The sequence below is a fragment of the Macaca nemestrina genome, chromosome 10 (assembly GCF_043159975.1).
Source record: "Macaca nemestrina isolate mMacNem1 chromosome 10, mMacNem.hap1, whole genome shotgun sequence".
Lineage (NCBI taxonomy): Eukaryota > Metazoa > Chordata > Mammalia > Primates > Cercopithecidae > Macaca > Macaca nemestrina.
The window spans coordinates 137,825,975-137,850,811 of record NC_092134.1 but is presented as its reverse complement, the minus strand read 5'-3'; positions in this window follow the sequence as shown (position 1 = coordinate 137,850,811).

Here is a 24,837-nt window from a genome sequence, read left to right as displayed (position 1 = left end):
ACTGATCAATTTCACATCCTCTAGATAATATAAGAACTGATTGTCAATGTGCCCCGACTGGTTCCAACACAGACCAGAAATCGGGAGGCCTGGATCCTGGTCCCAGCCCTGCCATTGTCATACTGGGAGATGTGTGCCTTTATCACTGTGGCCCTGGGTTTCTTCAGCTGTAAGGAGGGCAGATTTGGCTGACGATTGCTTCCCAGCTGTTTTGAGCCACCCTACTGTACCTATAGGGAGCATCCCCTAGTGTGGGAGATCTCACTGCACAGGGGGTATTGCAAGGAGAAACGTCAAGGTGGGGAAGGGAAGCCCGGAACTTGCCAGAAATGAAGGTCAGGCAAGTGCTGCATCCACTGGCAGCCCCCATTTTCACTCTCTTTTATATCATTCCATTTGATGGGAGGCCAGAACCAAAGCAGAGGTTCTGCCATTACCCGTTTCATTCTTCATTCACAGCCTGGAGCCTTTGGAGTTCAGTATCAAGTCAGCTGCATACTAGGCTGGTAGGCCTAGGCTAAAATTGAGAAGTGGCTTCACTCAAAGCCAGATGCAGAGCAATGCAGTTAAAATAATTAAGCACATCCATGTGCAGGCTTGCTGACAAAATAAGACAGTATCACTACTTCCAAACAGCTGGAAAAAACATGTAACAATGAAGCATACAAAATAAGTGGCTAAGGATCCTTCTAGGGTAGTTCAAAGAGCTGGGAGGAGTTTTGTAAGAAATAACCAACCAAGCCTGTGGGAGAGGCCAGAGTTTGGGGCTTGTTCTGACAGTCTGAGTGACCACAGCCAAGTCACTATCACATTCTGAGCACTTTTCCCAGGTAACCTCAGTGGGAGCCGGGGCACATTTCCAAGATTATCAAAAGGGATATCTGTAAAAGAAATGGAAAAATAACTGGCCAAACGAGAAATTTTACTGATGAGCCGGGAGAGAACATGGATGGCTACTCCCACCTAATGCTACTACCTGCTCCTCCCTTCTGGCCCATCCCTCTGCAACGGCACCTGCAAGAGCTCACACAGAGGGCCAGGCTTAACTCTCATGGAGAACCCAGCAGAATTGATGCAATTCCTTGCAAACCTGTTCTCTAAGCAGGCTAATTTTCATGAGCCAGAATAAATCCTTCCTATGACAATGAGTAATTTTTATGGTCTTTCTGCACTCATCTAACTAATTGCACATCTCACATTTTACAATTTCCCCTCCCCCATCAGTACAAGAGTAGTGGTTAGCAATGACCTTGGCTGTTTCTCCCTCAGAACCTATTCAAAATGGTTAGAGGGAGAAAATATACATGGCTAGGGTCTACCCAGTACAGTTACCCTCTTACCTGTTTCTCCTGTTGTTTTCCAGTCTTTGTGGTTGAGTGAGCCGGTGGTGGTTGAGAGGTCATGCATGCTTTGAAGTGATGAAATCCTGTCAATGGCACAGTTAGCTCTTTCTTCCACAGCTTTCTGTTGCATGCAGGGTGTTGGGGTGGGGAACAGAAAAGCAGCTAATGAGGCCAAGGGTAGTTGGAGAGCAAAGTTCATGGAGACGTTGCAGGCCACCCAGGGGAGTTGCAGCTTTAATCTAAAGGCAGTGGGAGAAGGTCAAAGATTTTTGTTGTATTGTTGTTGTTTAAATAATGAAGTAACAGAGAATTTTGGAAGATAGCTGCCTGTAGTGTGGAGCAGGGCAAGCCAGAGGAAAGAAGAAGAGTGAAGGAGATTGTTTCATGGAAAGAGGCACAAAGGATGGAGAAGAGGAACAAACCTCAAAGAAATACAGGTGCAAGGATCAACGGAGCTTAGTGACTGGTTTATTTGAGTGGTGATGGAGAAAGGAGGACATAGAATACTCTTAAGTGCCCCGAGGGACGATGGTAAGGTAAGGTAATGTTCCTCAAGGTAAGGAACATAGGAAGTTTGGAGAGGGAGGGAGTGAGCACAGTTCAGACGTATGGAGTTGTAAAAGTCAATGAGACATCTTACTTAATAAAAAAAAATGTTTTTCCACTGATAACACCAAATGCTTGCAAAGATGTGGAGCAACAGAAACTCTCATTCGTTGCTGGTGGGAATGCAAAATGGTGCAAACACTTTGGAAGACAGTTTGGCAGTTTCTTACGAAACTAAACATATTCTTACTATATGATCCAGCAATGACAATCTTGGCATTTATTCAAAAGAACTAAGAACTTACGTTCATGTAAAAACCTGCAAGAGTGTTTACAGCAGCTTTATTACAATTGCCAAAACTTGGAAGACACCAAGATATCCTCTAATAGATTAATGAATAAATTAACCGTGGTGCATATAGACAATGAATATTATCCAGCAATAAAACGAGCTATCAAGCCATGAAAGGACATGGAAGAACCTTTAAATGCATATTGCAAAGTGAAAGAATTCAATATGAAAAACTACGTATTGTAAGATTCCTACTATATGACATTCTGGAAAGGAAAAACTATGGAGATAGAAAGAATATCAGTGGTTTCCAGGGGTTTGAAAGGAAGGTGGAAGGAATAAATAGGGAAAGCACAAGGAGTTTACTTTTAAATCTTTATTTCAATAGTTTCGGGGGTCAAGTAGCTTTGGTACATGAATGAATTATATAGTTGTGAATGTTGAGCTTTTACTGCACCTGTTACTTGAGTAGTGCACACTGTACCTAATGTGTAGTTTTTTTATCCCTAGCCTCATCCCCTGCCATCCCACTTCTAGAACCCTAGCACATGACCATTGGAAGAGGCTTTATACCAATTACTACATCTTAAATATGGACAAATAAGTCCTAGAGAGAATAATGATATGTCTGGTGTTGCCTAACATATTCTTAAAAATTAAAAAAAAAAAGTGGCACATATACACCATGGAATACTATACAATCATAAAAAGGATGAATTCCTGTCCTTTGCAGCAACATGGATGGAGCTGAAAACCATCATTCTCAGCTAACTAACACGGGAACAGAAAACCAAACACCACATGTTCTCACTCATAAGTGAGAGTTGAACAATGAGAACGCATGGACACAAGGAGGAGAACATCACACGCCAGGGCCTGTAGGGGGGTGGGGGGTTAGGGGAGGGATAGCATTAGGAGAAATACCTAATGTAGATGACAGGTTGATGGGTGCACCAAACCACCATGGCACGTGTATACCTATGTAACAAACCTGCACATGTATGCCATGTGCATGTATCCCATGTATAATTTTTAAAGTATAATTTTAAAAAATTATACAGGTATCCCATGTACAATTTTAGAAAATTCATTCATCCAATTAATTGGGTTTGGCATTGGAAGCAGTGAGTAATATTAAGGTACTTATTGTCCAGTGGAGCAAACCAGCAATAATCAGGACATTACAAAGCAACATAATAACAACTACAATGGAAGTGATGGGGTGCAAGGACAGCAAACCCAGGGTTAGGCTGGTCTCAATAATGAAGGTCCCAGTCGTGCATGGGGGCCACAGCAACGTCTCTTCCCAAGGCTGCGTCAGGGCCGGACTCCAGGCCACTCAGTTTCCCTTTCAGTCTTTCTCCTTTTGAGCATGAGGAGGCTGATGCTGGGAGGTTTGTTGGGAAACCAAACTGGATTACCTGAGAGCTGTGAAGACAAGTGGGAAGGCCTGGCTGACCTAGGTTTTCTATTGCTGAACTGATACTAAGGCAGTATTTCCCTAGAGTGAATAAAAGCATTCCTTACAACTTGTTCACTACAGGTAATTCTGATCCAGGTAGCCACATAGCTTCAGGTGGGCTTCCTCAAGTGTTCCCACAGCTTTCTTCTTTGTGGATTCCCTCCACAGTTTACCATGGAGACCAGAATCCTCTTCCCTGGGGATGCCCCAGCCTTTCCTCCTGGGAAAGTGAGCATGCTTACTGCTATCGGTCCAGCCTCATCTCCCCAGGCGATATTGACTTGGCACAATGTCACCGATGGGGCTGTGTCCTCTATAAGCCTCCACAAACATACATCCAACCCATCCGGAGAGAGAAAGCAGTTTTATCTACTTTTCCACTTGATTTCAAAGAATCTAGAAAATCAGATATTTTGTATCAAGTGACAGGCAACAAGTAGAAATCTGAAACCCAGTAAAAAGTCTTTCTTTTGATGAAAAATTTCTTCCATATGTTTGGAAACCAAGCTGCTTTCCAATATTCAATATTAATTGAATATACTGAACACACACAAAAACAAACAATGTCTTAAGATCTTTCTTTTACAATGCTGGGTTCAAAGTTTTGGATTCCAAAATGTTTCCGACAAGGCTTTAACTGTTTTTCAGGCATGTTGTGTGCTCCCAACTCAAGTACACTCAGTGTTTTAGGCCAACCAACACAATTCATGTAACACCCTTGTACGTTTCCACCATTTTCCGCCTCACCATGCCTCAGAGGACTACAGGCTCCCCAAGGCAGTGAGTGACGTGTGGCTAAGACATAGGAGTTAAGGTGGAATCACTGGCAGATACCTGAACAGAAAGTCAGAATAACTAGATTTTTTTTTAACACAGCCCCCAGCACTGGTCAATTTGTGACTCTGTAAAATACAAAATATCTGACCTGATCTTTAAGATTCTTTCAAGCCTTCATCACTTTGGGGCCTGAATAATGAGGAGTGAAGGCCTTGTATCCCATTGTCTGGAATCAAAGAGAACAAAGGAGTTTAAGTATTTGAGAAGAAGAAAAAATAAATCCCACAAAGGTCTCACATGCTTTCTTGGATGCCAAACCCAATGCTAGGAATGCGAAAAGTTGGCTGGGTGTGGTAGCTTGTGTGTAATCCCAGTGCTTTGGGAGGCTGAGGCAGGAAGATCACTTGAGGTCAGGAGCTTGAAACTGCCTAGGCAACATAATGAGACCCCATCTTTATAAAAATAAAAATTAGCCAGGCATGGTGGTGCACACCTGTAGTCCTACCTAGTTGGGAGGCTGAGGCAGGAGGATCACTTGAGGCCAGGAGCATGAGACTGCAGTGAGCTATGATCACGCCAATGCACTCCAGCCCCAGCAACACAGTGAGACCCTGTTTCTAAAATAAATAAATAAAAGTAAAAATCGAAAAAGTTCTTGAAGGTGAAGATGCTCTTCTTTCTCTGGCTCTCTCCAGAGCCTGCACTGCAGATAAATGAGTCAGTGTTACATGCATAAAAATTAAGATTTAGCTTCATGAAAAAGTAAATATTTAAAAAATATACACCCACGAAAAATCAGGGAGCAGTTCAGCAGTGAAATGCATGGTAATGATTACGAATCCTTTGCCATCTGCTTAAGCCTTCCCTCATATTCCCATCTCTGGCCATCCCTGCCACAGATCCCCTCTGCAGCCACACTAAATAACCTGATGTCCCAAGAATACACATCTTTGTTCTTCCAATTGCTTGGCTTGTCTATTCTTACTCCCTGTGACCCATTCCTTGTCATCTTTCTGGATTCGAGTTAAAATCTTCTTCTCTGTGCAGTTCTCCTGATTACCATCATGAGTTAATGGCCCCCTCTCCCTGGGCTTCTAGAATCCTCCATGTTCTAATTCATGCCTTCATGAAAGTACGAACACATCATCACTATCTGTAACATATCTGTCACCCCCACTGGGTCATGTGCTCCTTAAAGGCAAGGATGAAGTTATCCAGTCGTCTCCAGGGCCCCACGTGATGCCTGGCCCTTCACAGTTTGCTGAGTCAAGACAGTGGTGTGGCAGCATCCACTCGCACTGACACCCTGCACTGGCTTTGAGAATTGATTTTTACATTTTCAGGAATTTTGTCAGTTGATATGAAAAATTACAGTATGCAAATTAACAAATAAAGTCTATTTAAAACAGAAGTTAGAGATCGTCAAAATTCATTGCTCACTAATGATGTTACAACATTTTCTATCATCTATGCACTTGGAGGAGCTATTTATGCCTGTCGTACCTGTGTGGTGGAAAAGCCGTGTGCGCACGTGCCCCTGCACGTCTCCTCCATCTCCACATTTAGTAACCTCATGTTGGGAGGTTGGAATCGGCCATGGTAGGACTATTTATACCACAGAAATTGGCAAACCCTACAAATCAGGGCTTGATTTATTGTTTTGTTGATCGTCTAGACTTTATGATACAGAAAATATTAATGCAGACTAAATTTAGAATGTCTGTAATCATTACATTGTGAATAACACACACACACACACACACACACACACACACAAACCCTGTATTTAAAAACTATTATCCTATTCAACCAAGAAGCTTCTCTTGTCATTGATAAACCAGTGAAATTGTCCCATATATCTTTGTTGTTTTATTTTCATTTCATTCATTAAAATACCAACCAACATTCATCCCAGAATAATACTTGTTTGTCCATTGCAATCATAGATTGGCTACAGATACAAGAGTTTGACAAACATTGATGAAAGCATTCTGTGAAAATCATCTAGCAACATAGCACTTACAGTAAAGAGTATTGCATATTTTTATTCTTATTTGTAAGTTGTGTACTACACATCCTTTACTTCAGTAACATTTAGAATAAGCAATGTATGCATATTAGTGCATACATTTCTCTCCCTGGAGAGACCATTGTCAAATTTCTACCAGCACATCACCAGATTGAGAGAGGAGGGACAATAGAGAAGGCTATACTAGTCAGGGAGGGCTACATTAAAAGAGGAGTTGAGACAGACTGGATGTAGGCGTGAAGGGTCAGAGAAGGAGACTCAGTAGAAGAAACAGTGCAATATGTCCATCAGGCTGAACAGCACAAGCCCAGGCACAAAGATAGGAAAGGCTTGGTCCATGGAAACAGTGAGAGTTAGGGATGCTGGAACAGAGGTGGCCACTGAGAGTGGTGGGACATCAAGCCGGACCGGACAGGCTGGGAGGGGCTGAGCTCCGGAAATCAGTGCAAGTGAGGCAGAGAAGTCGGATTTGATTTAGCAGGCAATAGGGAGCCACCTCTGATGCTTGAAAAAGAGTGATGAGAAGTGAGCAGTGATTTAGGAGGACTAATAGGGCCATGGTATTCAGGATAGATTGGAAGAGGGAGAGACTAGCTCTAGTCCCTCCGGAAAGCAAACCGAGATTATGAAGCAATTCGGGACCACAACGATGAGGTAATGCAGCCCTCTCCTCCATCCTCCATGCACCTTCTCTCTCCCTTTCCCTCCACCAAGCTCAGACACATCCCCCTCCCCCAAGCTTCCCCTGCAGCAGCCCTTTTCTCTGGGGTCTATGATTAATTCTCTCTTAAAAGTATCTGGTGATAGATCCAAAGGGCATTTCATAAATTCTGTGTCATTATGTGAAGCCTAGTTTAAAAACTTTCTTTTGTCTAGATCAATTATGAAATAATAAAATCTGACCTGAACCCAAGCCTGCATCTATTTTTTCATTGAGAAAGGGATTCAGCCATGATCAGAAAAATCTAAGAATAAGGGAATTTGATTCTGTAGTTTCAGGACCCTAAGAAGTAAGTAGCTAAATCAGTATTAACAAATTTTCTTCAAAATCGATTAGATCTATTTCTCCTCAGTAACTGTGTGTCCTCCCTTCACGCACATGCACCTGCTCACACATACACACGGGTCCCCAGTACTTAGCGATCTGTCAGTTGGCCACCTCCAGCACTGCCATTCCTAGTATCCTTGGCTACTGAGAAGAAAGGATGCTCAAAAGGGAGTTATCAAATTAAACAAACAAACAAAAAACAAATGCCTGTGCCATGTACACTCTTTCCAAGGATTCTTGTTGCTTTTAGGGCTACTGGATGGCACCTAAATTATGGTGTGCTTCAGGAATTATATCTGCCTTTGCATGTTCAAGTGGCCCTACCCCATTTATCATACCATCTCAATGAAAACAATGTCTGGCTAGTAGCTTCATGGCACCAACATGGTGCCATAGGTGGGCAAGCATTTAATGGTCTATGGGTCATGAAGTTGGGGGCTGCTGGTGTTGGTGACGCACACACGGTTATTTTGACCTGGATTGTCCCCTCTGTCAATGTTGACCTGCCCCGTTTGCCCTGGGGACATGGTTGGGCAGCTACCAGATAGATGCTCTCACTGCTGAAAAAGAAAAAAATACCAAAGTGAGTAATGTTTTATGCATTTTCTTTCAAAATATGATCTATTACAACAAATGGTATGCCCAGGCTTTCTTTCTTCCTATATTTTCTAATCCTTCTAGAAGCTCCCAGCATAGGCCTTAAACACATTCTTACACACACACACACACACACACACACACGCACAAGCAGTATTACTATCCTGTCTTCAAAATGCCAACCCTACAAATATGTCTGCCCAAATTCCACAGACACTTCTAACTGCTGCTTTCCTCGTAGTTCCCTGTTGACAACCCACATGGGTTTGGCTCCCTAATTTTTCTCCCTACCAAGGACAAAAATAAAAAGTCGTAAATGCCAGAAATTTCTAGGAGCTAACTCAGCTCCTTCACATGAGTGATTTTTTTTTACTTTTCTTTCTTTCTTTTCTTTTTTTTTTTTTTTTTGAGATGCAGTTTACCTAGGCTGGAGTGCAATGACACAATGTCGGCTCACTGCAACCTCTATCTCCCAGGTTCAAGCGATTCTCCTGCCTCAGGCTCCCAAGTAACTGGGACTACAGGAGCGTGCCATCACACCCTGCTAATTTTTGTATTTTTAGTAGAGATGGGGTTTCACCATGTTGGCCAGTCTGATCTCGAATTCCTGGCCTCAAGTTATCTGCCCGCCTCAGCCTCCCAAAGTGCTGAGATTACAGGCGTGAGCCACCGTGCCAGGCCCACATGGCTGATTTTTATGCTGGGCTGTCAGGCATCTGATACTCAGTCCCATGTTAGGTCTGTCTTGCTGGTGCCCACACCTAATCATGGAAAATCCGTCAATCCATGGCAATCAGGGAGCCCTTCTTTTTTGCATTGAGCTAGGCACTTGGGAGCTCTGAATAGCGTAAGATGTGTTTCCTGCTTTTGACAGAAAAGAAAAGAATATGTGCAAAACTCTCTGAAAATAATTCAATGCTACATTGGGTGGCACTGACCAGCAGGGACAGTGTAGTATTGTCATCAAGTGCTAGATTCCTAGTCAGAAATGTGGGCTCTTTCTAACCTCTTCCTTTTCCCCCATGACACACAGACCCACAGACCCAAGGACACTGTCTCTTTCATAGAAAGTGAGCCATTGTAGCGTCTAATCCAGTTCACTCTGTGCCCATACTAAGATTTCCAGAATTGAGTATTCAATAAGATTCAACATTAATGGGGACAAAGATACTGGGGTTGTATTTCACAGGTAAGAGAATACACACTATTCTGGGTTTTCTTTTCTTTTTTCTTTCTTTCTCTCTGTCTCTTTTTTTTTTTTTTTTTTTTTTAAGATGGAATCTTGCTTTTGTCACCCAGGCTGGAGTGCATTTTTTTTTGAGATGGAGTCTTACTCTTGTCACCCAGGCTGGAGTGCAATGGCATAATCTCAGCTCACTGCAACCTCCGTCCCCCCAGTTCAAGAAATTTTCCTGCCTCAGCCTCCTGAGTAGCAGGGATTACAGGTGCCCGCCACCACACCCAGCTGATTTTTGTATTTTTAGTAGACACGGGGTTTCACCATGTTGGCCAGGCTGGTCTTGAACTCCTGACCTCAGGTGATCTGCCCTCCCAGAGTGCTGGGATTACAGGTGTGCGCCACCACGCCCACCTGTTCTGAGTTTCATATTCATGGCTCTACCTGTGAGGGTTGTGCCTTCACTCTGACTAATATGAACAAGTCAAGTTACACAGGACCCTGACCTCCGACAACAGCCCAAAACTGGAGCATGAGATTTTGATTAGGTTGTTACATTGTGGGTTAAGTTGTTGGTTGGTTTGTTTTAATCTACTCTCAAAGTATTTGCTTCTTCTAATTTGTGGTTGAAAAAGGTTTTGAAAACACTCATCTTTATGTAGTTTTTTTTAACATCAAAGATTCTCATCAACAAAATTTTAGAGTCTAAGGACTACATGAGGTTGGAAAGTTAATTTATTTGTTCCCCAAGACTTATTCTATTATTTTCCTGTAAAAAGAGCCCCCAGTTTCTCTAAATCATCTTTTATAGTCTGTCATTGTTCAGTGTTGAGAAGTTGTCCTTTATAGCATTTCTATTTTGCTTACTACAGATTAAGCTCATTTTCTTTTAAGATATTTTAAAAAGATGATTTGTTCATTCATTTACATTCATTCAGCAGATATTTACTGAATACCAACTCTGTGCCATCACTGTTCCACACTTCTCTCTAGGCACCATACTGTAGCCACTTCAACAAAATATATCAAGTTCCTGCTGACGCCCAGGTACTGAAGACAAAATGAAGAAGAAAGAACAGCCCCTAGCTTTCCCTTAATGGGCACCAAGATTGCACCTTGAAGGCGGTGACTGCACGGCTCCTTTGCTTGTGTGTTTATGTGTGTGTGCATATGTCACGCGAGCTCTGCTTATCAATGGATAAATAGACATAACTAAGGAAATAATGTTCACAGATTCCATTTACCAAGTCCCTACTTTTTCCCAGGCAATATACTAGTCACTCTACACACATGGAATTCTAACAGCAAAACTGTGATGTAGGTACTATTACCATCCCCATCTTACAGATGAGGAATCCATGCTTAGGGAGACATGGCAGGTCTCCAGGACACAAACAAGCATGTGTCCCTGTAGAGGCACTGCGTTCCTGCATGCCGCTCTGTGGTCCCAAGGCTTTTATCTTGTATTTTTCTGCAGTGACTGTAGCAGGCCTGACACAAAGGCTGCCTCAGGATTTGGAAAGATGTGATTTCTTGTATCCAATATTTAATAAGGTCATACATACTCCTCTTGGATGCCTTTGACCTTCACACCATGTAGAGGCCACTTGCTGTGCCAGAGGGCCCTCCTTGCTCCTGCCTTCCTATGAACATTCTGCATTCCCTGGGAGGAGTGTCCAGGGAGAGCCCACAGATGAACTGGGAAAACTCCAAATCCTGGTCCTGCCCATGGCTAGGCATGACATGGGTGTCAGGGAGAGCTCATTGCTTGGTAAGTCTTGCTGCCTATCACAAAATATGGTGGACAGGAATTGGGTAGCAACATCAGTGGGTTTCTTACCTTCAGGAGGTAACCTAGCTATGCCAAAAACGGTAAGATACTGTCCCTCTACCTTAGGTCACAGTTCTGCCTACGCCCATCAGTGACTCCCATAAAAGGATTTGTAGAAAAAAAAAGAAAATTTGGTCAACGGAGAGAGGGTCCAATAAAACCATCTAGTCCCAAGACAACCCCTAAAAGAAAACATGCAAATCACAGGCTGGTGTGAGAGCAAGGATGGCATTCCATCCCCAAAACTCCACATCTGGCCAAAGAGCTTTATGAGCAACACAGAAAGGCACACCTGGGAACCCAGGGCCCAGAAATGATGACTCCCACTTTGTACAATGCTTCCCTGAGGGCTGCCCACTCGGTGTGACCAAGCATCCTCCCTACCCAATAGCAGCCCCCATTGTGCACACATTTCAGGTGCCAACATTTACATACAGCATCTCTAATCTGCAGAGTAATCATGACTGTTCTCATTACTAGAGAATAAAGTGACTCTCAGAAGAACCAGGGATCCCGTGGCCGGCCTGTCAGGTTGTAGAGCTTTTGCTCTTCTGAGGATGTCATGTGCCCCTAGAGGGGGTCTCCCTCACTTAGACCTGGGGAAATAAGCAAAAACATTAAAATCCAACAAAAAATGTACTATCACACTCAAACAAGGAAAGAGATACAACCTCGAGCTAAAAACTGCCAAAGGCAGAACCCAAGGAGAGAAATAGATAATTTTTGCCATCCTCTCACCTCTGAAACAGAACTAGTGAGTCGATAAAATAGGAAAAATCTTACCAGAACTCTTGAACTTAGGAGAAGTAGCTGAAGTGGGTGCCTCTGTATTTCTCCACTTCTGGCTGGGTGGGAGTAAATAGGGCTATTAAGGAGAGAGAGGTGAAAGTGGGAATAAACATCATAATTTGACTTTCTCTGTTGGGAAGTTAAGGTCCTGGGATCTACTCTGAATTTGGGACGATTTCCCCAGGACAGAAGAATTACACACCCCACTGGGGGGTGAATTCTGATCGAGGACATTAAAAGGAGTGGGTCATGCCCTAGCTGACTTCTCCTCTAACCTATCAGACTCTCGTATAGAGAAGAAGATGAACTACAATTCTTGTCCTCTCAGACTTTGGTAAAGAAGGAAGTCACCTAAGGAAGGGAGAGAAGCCAAGCCCAAAACCCCTACTGGTGTCAGAGCGACTAGAAGGTCTAGACAAACCACTCACATCAGGTGTGACAGGACACACAGAAGTGGTGGTTGTGTGCAAACCACAATGAAGACAACCACTGAAAGAACGAAAAGTTCAGCGCAACCTTCAACATGGAAGAAACATAATCCCAGAACTGAATCAAAACACTTGCGCTTCACGCTATTGAAACATTTACTAAGAGCTGGAACAAAATTTTTAAAATAGTTTAAAGACCAGGCTGGGCACAGTGTCTCACGCCTGTAATCCCAGCACATTGGGAGGCCAAGGCCGGTGGATCACCTGAGGTCAGGAGTTTGAGATCAGTCTGACCAGTATGTTGAAACTCCGTCTCTACTAAAAATACAAAAATTAGCTGGGTGTGGTGGCAGGTGGTGGCAGTAATCCCAGCTACTCAGGAGACTGAGGCTGGAAAATTGCTTGAACCTGGGAGACGGAGGTTGCAGTGAGCCAAGATCATGCCACTGTACTCCAGCATGGGTGACAGAGTGAGACTCCATCTCAAAAAAATGAATAAATAAAATAGTTTAAAGACCAGATGATAAAACAATGAAATGAGATGTTTGCAAATTAAGGGCAAATTTTGAGGCAGAAAAAAATAATACTATCATGGAACAATAAATAAATAAGACACAGCCAGGAAAAGAACAATTTTAGCCCAAAATCAAAGTACTAACACAGAAAACGCTCAAGATAATTCTAGCAAATACAGAAGAAAAATACAATGTTTGAAAATCAGTTGGAATATAATCGATGTGGAGAAGAGAAAGACAATTGAACATATGACTAATGTATATAATTGATTTTCCTGAAGTAAGGAATTCAACAAATAGACCAGAGAAAGATTACATATATAATATATATATAATAGGGGGAATTTTTCCCTGAAATAAAGGAATCAAACATCTGGTTGATTTGAAACTTTCTTGAAACCTGAGACAACAGATTTAAGTATGGACAGCAACAAAACCTGGTGACATCTATGAGAAGCGGTTGGTGGTGTCAGGAGACAAGTGTAACCCAATGCCACCTGGCATCCCCCATACCCACAGAGCCATCTGCATCTGAAGCTTTGTGCAAGGCTGTGCAGAACATCCAGGCTGGAGAGGGGACAAACCGCAACTTGGACTTGGCAATGAGCGGGAGTGCAGATGAAAGAGGAAAACACCAATTCCGATTCTCAAGACCATCACCAGTTCAAGGAATTTTGTCACTCCTTCTCTTGCAAGTGACAGTAAACCCAACCCAAGATGGCTCAAGTAAATGTATGAATGTATTGGCTCATGAAGCAAAACCTCAGGAGAGGTTTTGGCTTCAGGCCCAGTGGCTCCAGGTGCTCAAACAATGTCTGTCTGTGTCCCTCAGCCCTGCTGTCTTCTGTGTAGGCCCCATTCTCAGGCAAAGTTTCCCCACGTGATGGAGATAAGAAGTTTACCTGTTGGTAGTACAGGCTTATGTCTTTGCCATTCGAAGCCTAGCAGAAAGGTAAAGTCTTCATTCTCAACAGTTGGATCAAAAGTTCTGGACTTGAGGCTAGGAAGGTTTAATTCTCAAATCAGCCAGAGCTGAATCACAGCCCTGAAGGAGATGGGGTCAGCCCTGAAGGAGATGGGGTCAGCCCTGAAGGAGATGTGGTCAGTTGTGAGAGTGGGAGAGAGATGGTACCTAAAGAATTCCAAAGTGTTAAAAGAAGAAGGGGAAGTGGATGTTGAGAAACCAAAAACAATATAGGTCCACAACACTGAAGAATAGGACACCCGCATACACACTCATGGTTACACACTTTCTCATACACCTAAAACTATAATGTATAAAGAACCGCACATTAATATGATACAAAACAATCACCCAAGGCTTAAGAGAAAGAGGAAAAAAGAACCATCATTCAAGTGGAAAAGATTTTGACACCTAAAGTTTCCATATATCCACCACCACCACTGTCATCACTGTTAATAGAACAAGTCAAATCTCTTTCTGTTGCAATGGGCACCATGCTAATAGGATGCACTAGAGACAGTTTCCTCCCTTTAAAGACTCACCCTATAAAACAGGCAGAGCATGCAAGATCAGGTATAAACAAGTGGAGAGCAGACAGAAAGTCACAGAGCTAACATGCTTGTACACTCATAGAACATTGATCCATTCCCTGTACAGGTATTCACGTTGTGCCTGCTGAGTGCCAGCACTGCATGCCCTGGGGATTCCATCCCTACCCCCACGGAGGAGAGGTCAACTTTTCCAAAACAGCATCTTCTAGAGGGGGAAGCTGAAGACCCTCAAGGTAAAGTAACATAACAAAGATCGCAGCAGAATGACAGTCATCTAAGCATCTATACTCTGGGGTGGCAAAAAGAACATGAACTTAGGGGTCAACGGACCTGGGTTCCAGGCCTGGCTCTCTCACCAGCTGACTGTTAGAAGCCCACCCACCTCCACCTTCTCTAGATCACATGTTTTATGGTTGCCTCAAAGGCGTGAAGCAGGTGAGTCGTGCTGCCTCTGCCGACATCTGCTTTGTGAGCCTGGGAGTATTTCACGGAGAGGTTTCTCTCGACAGGTTTATGGCTGGTCTTGGCTCAGTGCCTTGAAAACACTCATCATGTGGTGAAACGAGAATGTCATGCTGCGGGCTATCAATAAACCACAATGGCATTCCCGCCCCCACCCTGACACCACTCCACCCACGCAATTTCCCTCCACTTCAGCCTCCTCCCTCCCCAACTCCCAAAGATATCCAGACAAGACCAACTCGTTAAGAAGTGACATCCACCAGGATTCTTGGCCCCAGTCAAAAGAGTGGCCAGAACTTGTCTGTTGCTTGCAGATACTTTTCTGTTTTGTGTTAAACGTTTGAGTTTGGAAATGAGCAAGAGCTATGTCTAAGGGAAACCAGACAGCTTGTTTGAAAACCCACTAAACGGCCGTCGGAGGATCATGCCAGATCCTAGAACAAGGTCTCAGTTATTGCCTGAAAGCATTAACTTTTGGTCAAGGCATCTTCTCCACGGTCCTCAGCATCTGCAGGGTAGCAGAGACTTGAAACAGATGTGTCCTCTGGATCCCACATCAGGTGATAATCTTGGGATTTCCCTACCTGGGGGAAAAGTGGGTTTTCCTGAGGAAATTGCAGGTGGGCCTGGGTTTCTAGAGCGTGAGGTGAAATGGATGACACCGTGCTGAATTCTGACCAAAATTCTGGAGAGATGCTGCAAAGGAACTCAGCCTCCAATGAAAGGGTCAGTGAAGGGTCCAAGGACAGTATCAGAGCACTTTCCTATCACTTCTATAAAAATCACATCCGCTTTTTCCCACCAACTTGCCCATTCTCCTAGTCTGGGACACAGGCCCTGGTATTTTACATTCAGCTCATTTCCAAGGGATTTCCAAGGGATAGAGAGAAATATGGCTTCTGAAGAATAAGGAAAAGCGGTGAAGACAAAGCACACTCACACCTAGGAAGGAAAAGATGCAACAGTATCTTGAGGAGTCAATTAAAGTCAAGGTGGGGCCGGGCGCGGTGGCTCAAGCCTGTAATCCCAGCACTTTGGGAGGCCGAGGAGGGGGGATCATGAGGTCAGGAGATCGAGACCATCCTATGGTCTTTTTTACTCTAGATGAAACCCCATCTCTAGTAAAAAATACAAAAAAACTAGTCGGGTGTGTTGGCAGGCACCTGTAGTCCCAGCTACTTGGGAGGCTGAGGCAGGAGAATGGTGCGAACCCGGGGGGCGGAGCTTGCAGTGAGCTGAGATTTGGCCACTGCACTCCAGCCTGGGCGACAGAGCGAGACTCCGTCTCAAAAAAAAAAAAAAAAAAAAAAGTCAGGCTGGAGACAGAGGCTGAAAGAGTGATGGAGCCAGGAGACACTGAGATCATTCAACTACCAATGCCGTTCTGAACTAAGACTTTCTTAAACCACACTCTCTCCCTACCAAGAAAATGGGCATCATGTCCTTCATAACCCATCCTGAAAAAATGAAACTGACGGGATGGCAGAGTGGTATGAAAAAGATTCCAAATTTGGAAAAGAGGGAGAAGGGCTCAACTGCCGACTCTCTTTATTCCCTCTGGGATGTTGGGCAACTTACTCTACTTCTCAGTGAGTTGATCTGTCACTTGGGGCTAATAATACAACTTCTTATGACTACTGTTTAAAGCAAATAAAATATTTGAGAGAATGCTTTATTAATTGCAAAACACTGCTCAAATTTTAATTATTATTTCTTGTCTGTCTATTTTCCATCTATGTGCATCCTGTTGATGTAACAAGGTAGCTATCTTCCATATGGCCTATCTCCCATTTAGATTGTAAGCCTTTTGAGGGAGGGCTGGTATTTACTCTTGCATAATTGGCACTCAATACAAGTTTTTGAATGGATTAGTGGAGAAGGAATGATGGGCAATCACGGGTTCCTGCCCTTGACCTACCATTCCCAGCACCAGGGAGCACTGTTCCATGTGTCTGTGTGAGCTCAGGACTGGCTGCCGTGGGTCAGCCCGAGGGCACCAACTGGACAGGGCCATGCTTGGCTAGAGTCCAGCAGAATGCCTTTGCCCTGACTGCCCACCTGTTCCGTGACTGAAGCCAGCACTAAACTTAGCCATGGTGACTCATGGATATAGGGCTGCCCCACGCCTCACAAGTCATCCTAACAACCCACCTGGATGCAGTCAGCTACTCTCTCCCTCCCTCCCCCATCAACCCTGGGAAATGTGGCCCAGTCAGCCCTAGGCCAGGCCCTGGGGTGCAGGGCTAGAAGGCGGAGCTCACAGGGGCAGCAGCCCCATGTGGACACTCTCTTCTCCCAAGTCACGGTGCCAAAAGCAGAGGTGCCCACAAAAGTCATGGAGCAAATGCTCAGTGGCGCCTGCAGGGAATCACTTCTCACGGGAATGGTGGTGCTGATTAGTCACAGTGAAAAGGGGAGGGGACGGCATATGGGGCCTGACGGAAATACCTGGTAAGAGCTGTACGCTTGTTCATCCAGTGTTTCAGTTCTGCATTCAATGCATCTTCTCCATGTTCCTCAGCATCTGCACGGTAGCAGAGAAAAATCTCAAACACAGAGAGGCCATGACTCCTTAAGTCAGCAACCAGACATATATTCTGGTTTGATTCACTGCAAAGAGAAGTGGAGCTTCACCACTTCATACACTCACATGAGCTGCAAAAAGAGGAGTTGGCAAGCGGTCTAACCTGGGTGCAAGCAATAAGAGGGTGCATCGGCAGCAGAGGATTTAAAAGCAATGATAAAATGAATGAAAAGTTGGCCTGCTTTTTATTATCACCATGAGCTAAAAATCCTAAAGATGTCAGTGATAAAACAATCCTTCCCTCTGGGGTGGACGGCTCCCTCGGCTCTCTATCCCACCTTGATATGCTCACTTGAAAAGTGAACCATATTTTTCACGAATTCATGCTTTCATGAATACGTTCAGCCAGTTGGCTGTTCATACAGCAAACATTTCTGGAGCATATTCTATGAGAAAGACATTGCGCTTGAAGCTGTGGAAACAGATATGACCCACTCTCTCTGGACATCCAACGGCGGCTCAGTCTCACTTCTCCAGGCTGTTGCCCCTCCCTTGCACTGTTTTGCCGTGAATTCTCCAAGCCAGAACTGACTGAGCTGTTACACACTTATCTGGAGAGTGAAGGAGAGCATAAGAGATTATAAAACAGAAGAGGAAAATCAAACGGATGATTGCAGCTGCTTAGGCACACCAACCATGCTCCTTCCAGGGAGACCCTGACCAGACTCTGACTTCCTGCAGATGGTGTATCCCTCTTCCCTGCCCTCAGTCCTGGGCCCTGAACTCAAACCCCCTCCTCTATGGTGTGGCCGGTGAAAGCAAAATTGATTGACAGTATAATAATTTTTGCCTCTCTGGACACCTGTGCTATGTGGTTCAGTTCCTCATTGTCATCATCTTTCCATTCCAGAATACTCTTCGAGTTTTATCTTTTTATATATATCTAAAACCAAAGGTATAGTAAAGAGTTTTTTTGCAATAGAAACACAGCCTTGGTGGGACTTCCCCAGACCTCTGCTGTCATGACTCCAAGAGTAGCAATTCTTAGAATTTCTTTGTGTATGGACCCCTAAGGAGTCTGGTGAAATTATGGACTTTAAAAAGTCTTCTTAAGTGCATAAAATAAAAGAAGGAGATTAAAAAGAATACTAAAAAGATACAGTTGTCAACATAATAAAGAAACAACTTTGTGGTCAATAATAATTGTGCTATTTTATAACACATTGAATATTAATAACAAGTTGTATTAGTCAGGGTTCTCTTAGAGGGACAGAACTAATAGGATATATAGATATATATATGAGAGTTTATTAAGTATTAACTTATATAATCACAAAGTCCCACCCACAATAGGCTGTCTGCAAGCTGAGGAGCAAGGAAGGCCAGTCCGAGTCCCAAAACTGAAGAACTTGGAGTCCAATGTTTGAGGGCAGGAAGCATCCAGCATGGGAGAAAGATGTAGGCTGGAGGACTAGGCCCATCTCTCCTTTTCATGCTTTTCTGCCTGCTTTATATTTGCTGGAAGCTGATTAGATTGTACCTACCAGATTAAGGGTAGATCTGCCTTCCCCAGCACTGACTCAAATGTTAATCTCTCTTGGCAACACCCACACAGACATGCCCAGGATTAATATTCTGTATCCTTCAATCCAGTCAAGTTGACACTCAGTGTTCGCCATCACACATGCTCTACAGGCAGGTCTAATAATCACTACCACTTTGAAGTAGGGAAGAGTATATACTTCCAACTATCTACAAAATCTGTAACATGCATAATAAAAATATAGTATTGATTACAATGTCACAGGGAATTTGCTCATTCTACCTTGGCCTTCTGCCTGTTTCATAAATGCTAAATTTCACTTAGAGTTTAGTGAAAACAAAAATGTCATTTTTACCAACCTAAGTTCACTGATCCCCTGAATTAGTCAGAAAAGGTTAGGAACTTCTACCCTAGAGCAGTGGGCACTAAATGTGGGCCGCTTTTAGAATGCCATTTTTTAGTGAAAACTACTGCATGCGTAAGGGCAAGGATTGAGGTAAGTGAGGGGCCAGGTGTCCTGGACAGCCTCAATCCCATAGATCTGCTCTCTGCCCTTCTCTGTCCTTCCCTATAGCACCCAGACTTGTTTGCCACAAGCTTCCTAATGGGTTCAGGCAATGGAGGTCCTTGGAGAAACGAGAACGAAGAATGTCTTCCCCACTAGCAGAGTCTCTCCAAATTGAGTGGACTCACTGGGCCCTTTTCCAGAATCAACCCACAGATTTAGAGTCGGAAAACTCAGGTGGCATTCCAGCAATGAACTGGATAGTTGGCCCCCACACTAATCTCAAGTTTCTCATCTAGAAAATGGGCACAACAACCTCTGTCCCACCTATTCGTAGGTGTCTCGTGAGGATTAGTTTAGTGCACAAACACAAACGTTTTGTAAAGAAGTCAGGCAAATACAAGTGGCAAAGGCAGGAGATAGTGCTAGCCCTTGTGCAGTAGAAAGGCCTCTCTCTCTCCAGAGAGAAGGGAAAGCTACAACATAAATAGACTGGCCTTCTCACATCTCTTCTTTGCTCTTGTGGAGCTGCAGGTGCAATGGGGAAATTGTGCACAAGAACAAACTACAGTCTGTCCTCTGTGCTGATGTTGGCAGTTTGCTTCTGCAGAACATGCTTGACTGGCTATCTGAGGACCAGAGGGGAAGACAGCTGACCCCACCACTTCTGAGACCCCATCTTGCAGCTTTATGAAAGGAGAAGTTATGCTTAATTCTTGTGGACACCAAGGAAAGGCTACACCAGTAAGTTAGCCTTACGATTGACTTGGGACTCTGAGAAGTGGAGATGGGGACAACAGTAATGGGGACAGATGAACAATGTCTCTTGCTTCAGAATCAGCAGTCAGGGACCCAGGCACCAAGCGAGAACCAGGCACCAAGCGAGAAGGAACTCAACCTACTGAAATAACTTACTAGGTCAATTCCTGGATCCAATACTTTCTCAATGCCATCCTTTCTACAATCCAGATTAATCCTCCCTAAAAACCTTTCCAACATGCCACTGAAGTACTCTAAGTGCCTCTTCCTGATATCCTATCAAAATGGGCTTCTAATTCGACCTGACTTATTTTACAAAAGAAGCTGAGGTCCGGAGAAGGGATAAAATGTGTCCACGGTCGTTGTGGCTGGTTAGTACAAATGAAGTCTAGACTCTTTAGTCTTAGATTCAAACTTCAACTATTTCTGCCTTCCCATCCAACTTAAACAACGGACTCCAGTCAAGCTACTCTCTTTACCACCTCATTTGTCAACACAATGTAGCTATTCTGCAGATCTTCTATTTTTCATCCCCTTATAGGGTGGTGAGTTAAATTAAAGTGCATCTCCCTGAGCAGGCATTTTTACAATAGGAATAGAAGGAGCAGTAGCAATGGCCATCCCTGGAAATGGTCTGTCCAACCCCTTGGTGTCTCACCATACTTTGTGGATGAACAGTGCATGGGAGCAATTCAGAATGACCTTAGGGAAGAAAATGTCAAAAGAAGAAAAAAAATGCAGCTGACCAAAGACCATAGGAAGTCACTTGGTAACAGGCAACAACAGGTGTAGGAACAAATATTTCCTTTCTGAGTCAAAGAAAACTTTTTATGGGGCACCTGGGTTTAGTAACAATGGCATGTTTCTGCAAGATGGAGCTGGGATTTTCTACTTTCTTAATTTTCTCCAGATGTTACACACACAAACACACACACACACACTCTTAGATAATCAAAGCAGTTGTATGGTTCAGGGTTGACCCTTGGATACTAACGTGGGTTGAAAATCCATAGTAATCATACAACGGCAGGAGGTTCTGAATGTTCAAGGCATTGCTGTCTGCAAGTTCACTGGCTAAAGCACTGGCAGAACCATTATCATTCAAGATTTACAGGACCCGCTGCCTGGCAACGGGAGAGACGAGTGTCTGTAATGTAAAGAATTTACCTTTGAAAAACTTCAAATCTAGAGCACAAGACAATTAGAAGGGTGAAATACTGGATCCTATCTCCCCTAGAAAGAACTGACCTTTGTGTACCCATGACTACTGCTATGACTCTACATTGCACGTGTTTCTCCCATCCATCTCCTCTCTTTGGAGTGCAGGTACAGTCCTCGCAGGGACACTGGGCCTGTATCCCATGCTCGGTACCATGCTCCATGTAGTAGATACTCTAAAAGTGTTGCTTAAATGAATGAGCAGAAACTTTAGTAACTCCATGGCTGATTATCTGGAACTATTTTCTTTCTAATAATCTTTGGGATCAGTTTTCTAATAGTCTTTGGCATCTTTTTTTAAAATTAATTCGTCTCCTTGCAGGAAAAACATGAACAAAGAAAACCTGAACTCAGTATATTGGTTCACAAATCTCATCAAAAGTTATAAGGGGCAGGAACTGCCCATGGTTATATGACCCTACAGTTATGAGATTGCTGGTGAGTTTTAGGTTTACAATTTACCTCCTCTCTTCCTCTACAGGAAATGCAGATAATTATGTGCTTTCTATTGGGACACTGCCTCCAAGGTGAACAGATATTCAAATAGATTGATAATTCATTTAGGCCAAAAATCTCTTCAACTAAAAATTCTGATAAACAGAATAGTCACAGAACCAGGTTTTGTTTAGTCCTGTTATGTAAGAAGCAGTATTCAGAAGAATGCCACTTGGTAATAATATGCCACTTCGAAATCACCAAAAAAGTCTTTAGCCATTTCATGTAATTTTACTATCACACATTCTTATTTGCTCTTACAATTCTTTAACTAGGCTAGGCATGGTGGCTCACCCTCATAATCCCAGCACTGTGGGAGGCCAAGGTGGTCAGATCTTTAAGCCCAGGAGTTCAAGACCAGCCTGGGCAATGTGGTGAAACCCCATCTCCACAAAAAACACAAAAATTAGCCAGACATGGTGGTATGCACCTGTAATCCCAGCTACTGGGGAGGCTGAGGTGGGAGCATTGCTTGAACCCAGGAGGTCCAGGTTGCAGTGAGCCATGGTTGTACCACTGCACTCCAGCTTGAGTGACAATGAGACCCTGCCTCAAGAAATAAAAAATAAAAATAAAAGATGAATAAACTCTCTGTTAAATGGTATAATATAGATGGAAGCATCTAACACTGTGACTGACACATGATAATTGTTCAACAAATGATCGTTAAAACAAACCCTTTGGGATAAATGGCATCATTTATACTGATTGATTAATGTTCTCATTTTTGCAATAATCCAAATCGCCTGGAGGGTTTTTTTTAAAGCATCTCCTGCTAGCTCCCACCCCCAGGGTTTCTCATGCAGTAGGCCAAGGTTGTAACCCTAGATTTTACATTTCTAATAAGTTCCCAGGTGATGCTGAAGTGGCTGAGTTTGTGTCCACAATTCCGAACATGGCTACTGACTCTTCTTTCCTATCTAAAACCCTCTCTACCTTTGGCTCCTTGCTGGAGACTGCTACTGATTGCCTATCCAATATCAACTGCCCCTTTTCCTTGCTAACAGACTCTGATTTTATTCTAGGCAGCAATGTAAATGCTATATTTCTCAGCTTCACTGCTGTGAAATGCAATGAATAATTCAAATGCTGGAGTTGTTTGATAGGACTTATAGGAGAATCCCTTAAGGCATTGCAAAATGGTGACACAAGTTATTTTGCCCTTTGTCCTTCTTCCATTTATGGTAATGTGGGCACGATGGTTGGAGGTACAGCAGCCATCTTGGATCATGAGGCCCTAAGTGAAAGATCATGGAACAGAAGCACAGAATGAGCCAGGATCCTTAATGACAACATGGGGCAGACTTGCCAGCCCATGGATTCTTTACCTCAGATTTCTCCTATGTTAAAAAAAAAAAAAAACACCTCAAAAATTTTAAACTACTGTTATTTTGTTTTTACATTTTCTACAGAAAACCTAATCATATGTGATTTAGCTTCTAATGCATTGTGGTGTTCTCTTTGTCCTGTAGCTTCTCAAATTACTCCTCTCTGTCCCTCCTTTCCTTCCTCCTCCACCTCTTCCTCCTTCTTCTCCTTCTGTTCCTCTTCTTTTTAACTTATTTTTCTTTTTTCTGCCTTTGAAAATACATCTTCTCGAGGGATTTGACCTAATCATTCTTCTTTTCTCTGCTCCATCTTCCCTCTTTTCTCTCCAAACTTGTTCTTGACAATCTCAGCCAGCTTCACAGCTCCAGCTATAACCTTTATTCTGAGGACTCCCAAATTTGAATCTGTAATCTTTCATTTGCAGAGAAAAAGGTGCTACTGTGCATCCTCACCCAGGTATCCTAATGGACCAGCATCTTCAAGGTTTCCAAACTGAATTTCTGATCCTCCCCACAAAATCAACTACTTTTCTTTTGTTTCTCAATAGATCACCTTACTTTTTATTTCACAACCTGCAAACTTCCAAGTCATCTTGAACTTTGCCTTCACCCTTGGCTTGATAAATGGTCAATTATAAATTTATCTGTAATTGATTACCCAATTTAATATCTATAATAGAAAACTCTCCTCTCTGTCCCAACTTTGATTTTTGCAGCTCAGGTATTTGTCATCTTTCTTCTGGGCCAATGAAATAGCCTATACCTGTTCTTTCTCCCTCACTTTCATCATTTTACATGTGTCTGTCTGTGAGCATGGGTGAAGTGCTACTGTAATCAGATTCAACCCATATGCAGCCACGGTAATACACCAAGCACAGCCTGCTCTCTGATACCAACATAGCTTTCCAAATATAATTTCCATTGCTTCTCATCTTATGCTTTTTCTAAACTTCATTCATCCTATACTGATATGGTTTGGATCTGTGTCCCCACCAAATTCTCATGTTCAGTTGTAATCCTCAGTGTTGGAGGTGGGGTCTGGTGGGAGATGATTGGATCATGGAGGCAGTTTCTAATGGTTTAACACCATGCCCCTTGGTGCTGTTATCATGATAGTGAGCTCTCATGAGATCTGGTTTTTTGAAAGTGTGTGGCACCTGCTCCCACGTCTGCTTTGGCCATGTAAGACTTGCCTGCTTTCTCTTCACCTTCCACCACGATTGAAAGCTTCCTGAGGCCTCCCCAGAAGCCACTATGCTTACCGTACAGCCTGAAGAGCCATGAACCAAATAAACCTCTTGTCTTTATTCAGGTATTTCTTTGTAGCACTGCGAGAACACACTAACACATACACGATTTACTTCTTTTAGTATTTGACCTATAATTCCCAGTTGCTAAGTCGTTCATGCAGTTTCATTTGCCAATAATCCCTACTACTTCCCACTTCCTCATGCCTGAATCCTATCTATTTTTTAGGCTCAACAGAAATGCCTTCTCAAGACTCTAAAAAGCCTTTCATGAGCTCTTGAGCTGAAAGCTCTTTCTCCATGCTTTCAAATCCTCTGTCATTGTGTATGTATATCTAAAGGCACTAACTTTTTCCTTCCTATTGTAGTAATCAGGATACATACTTTATCTTGTGATTTAAAGCTGT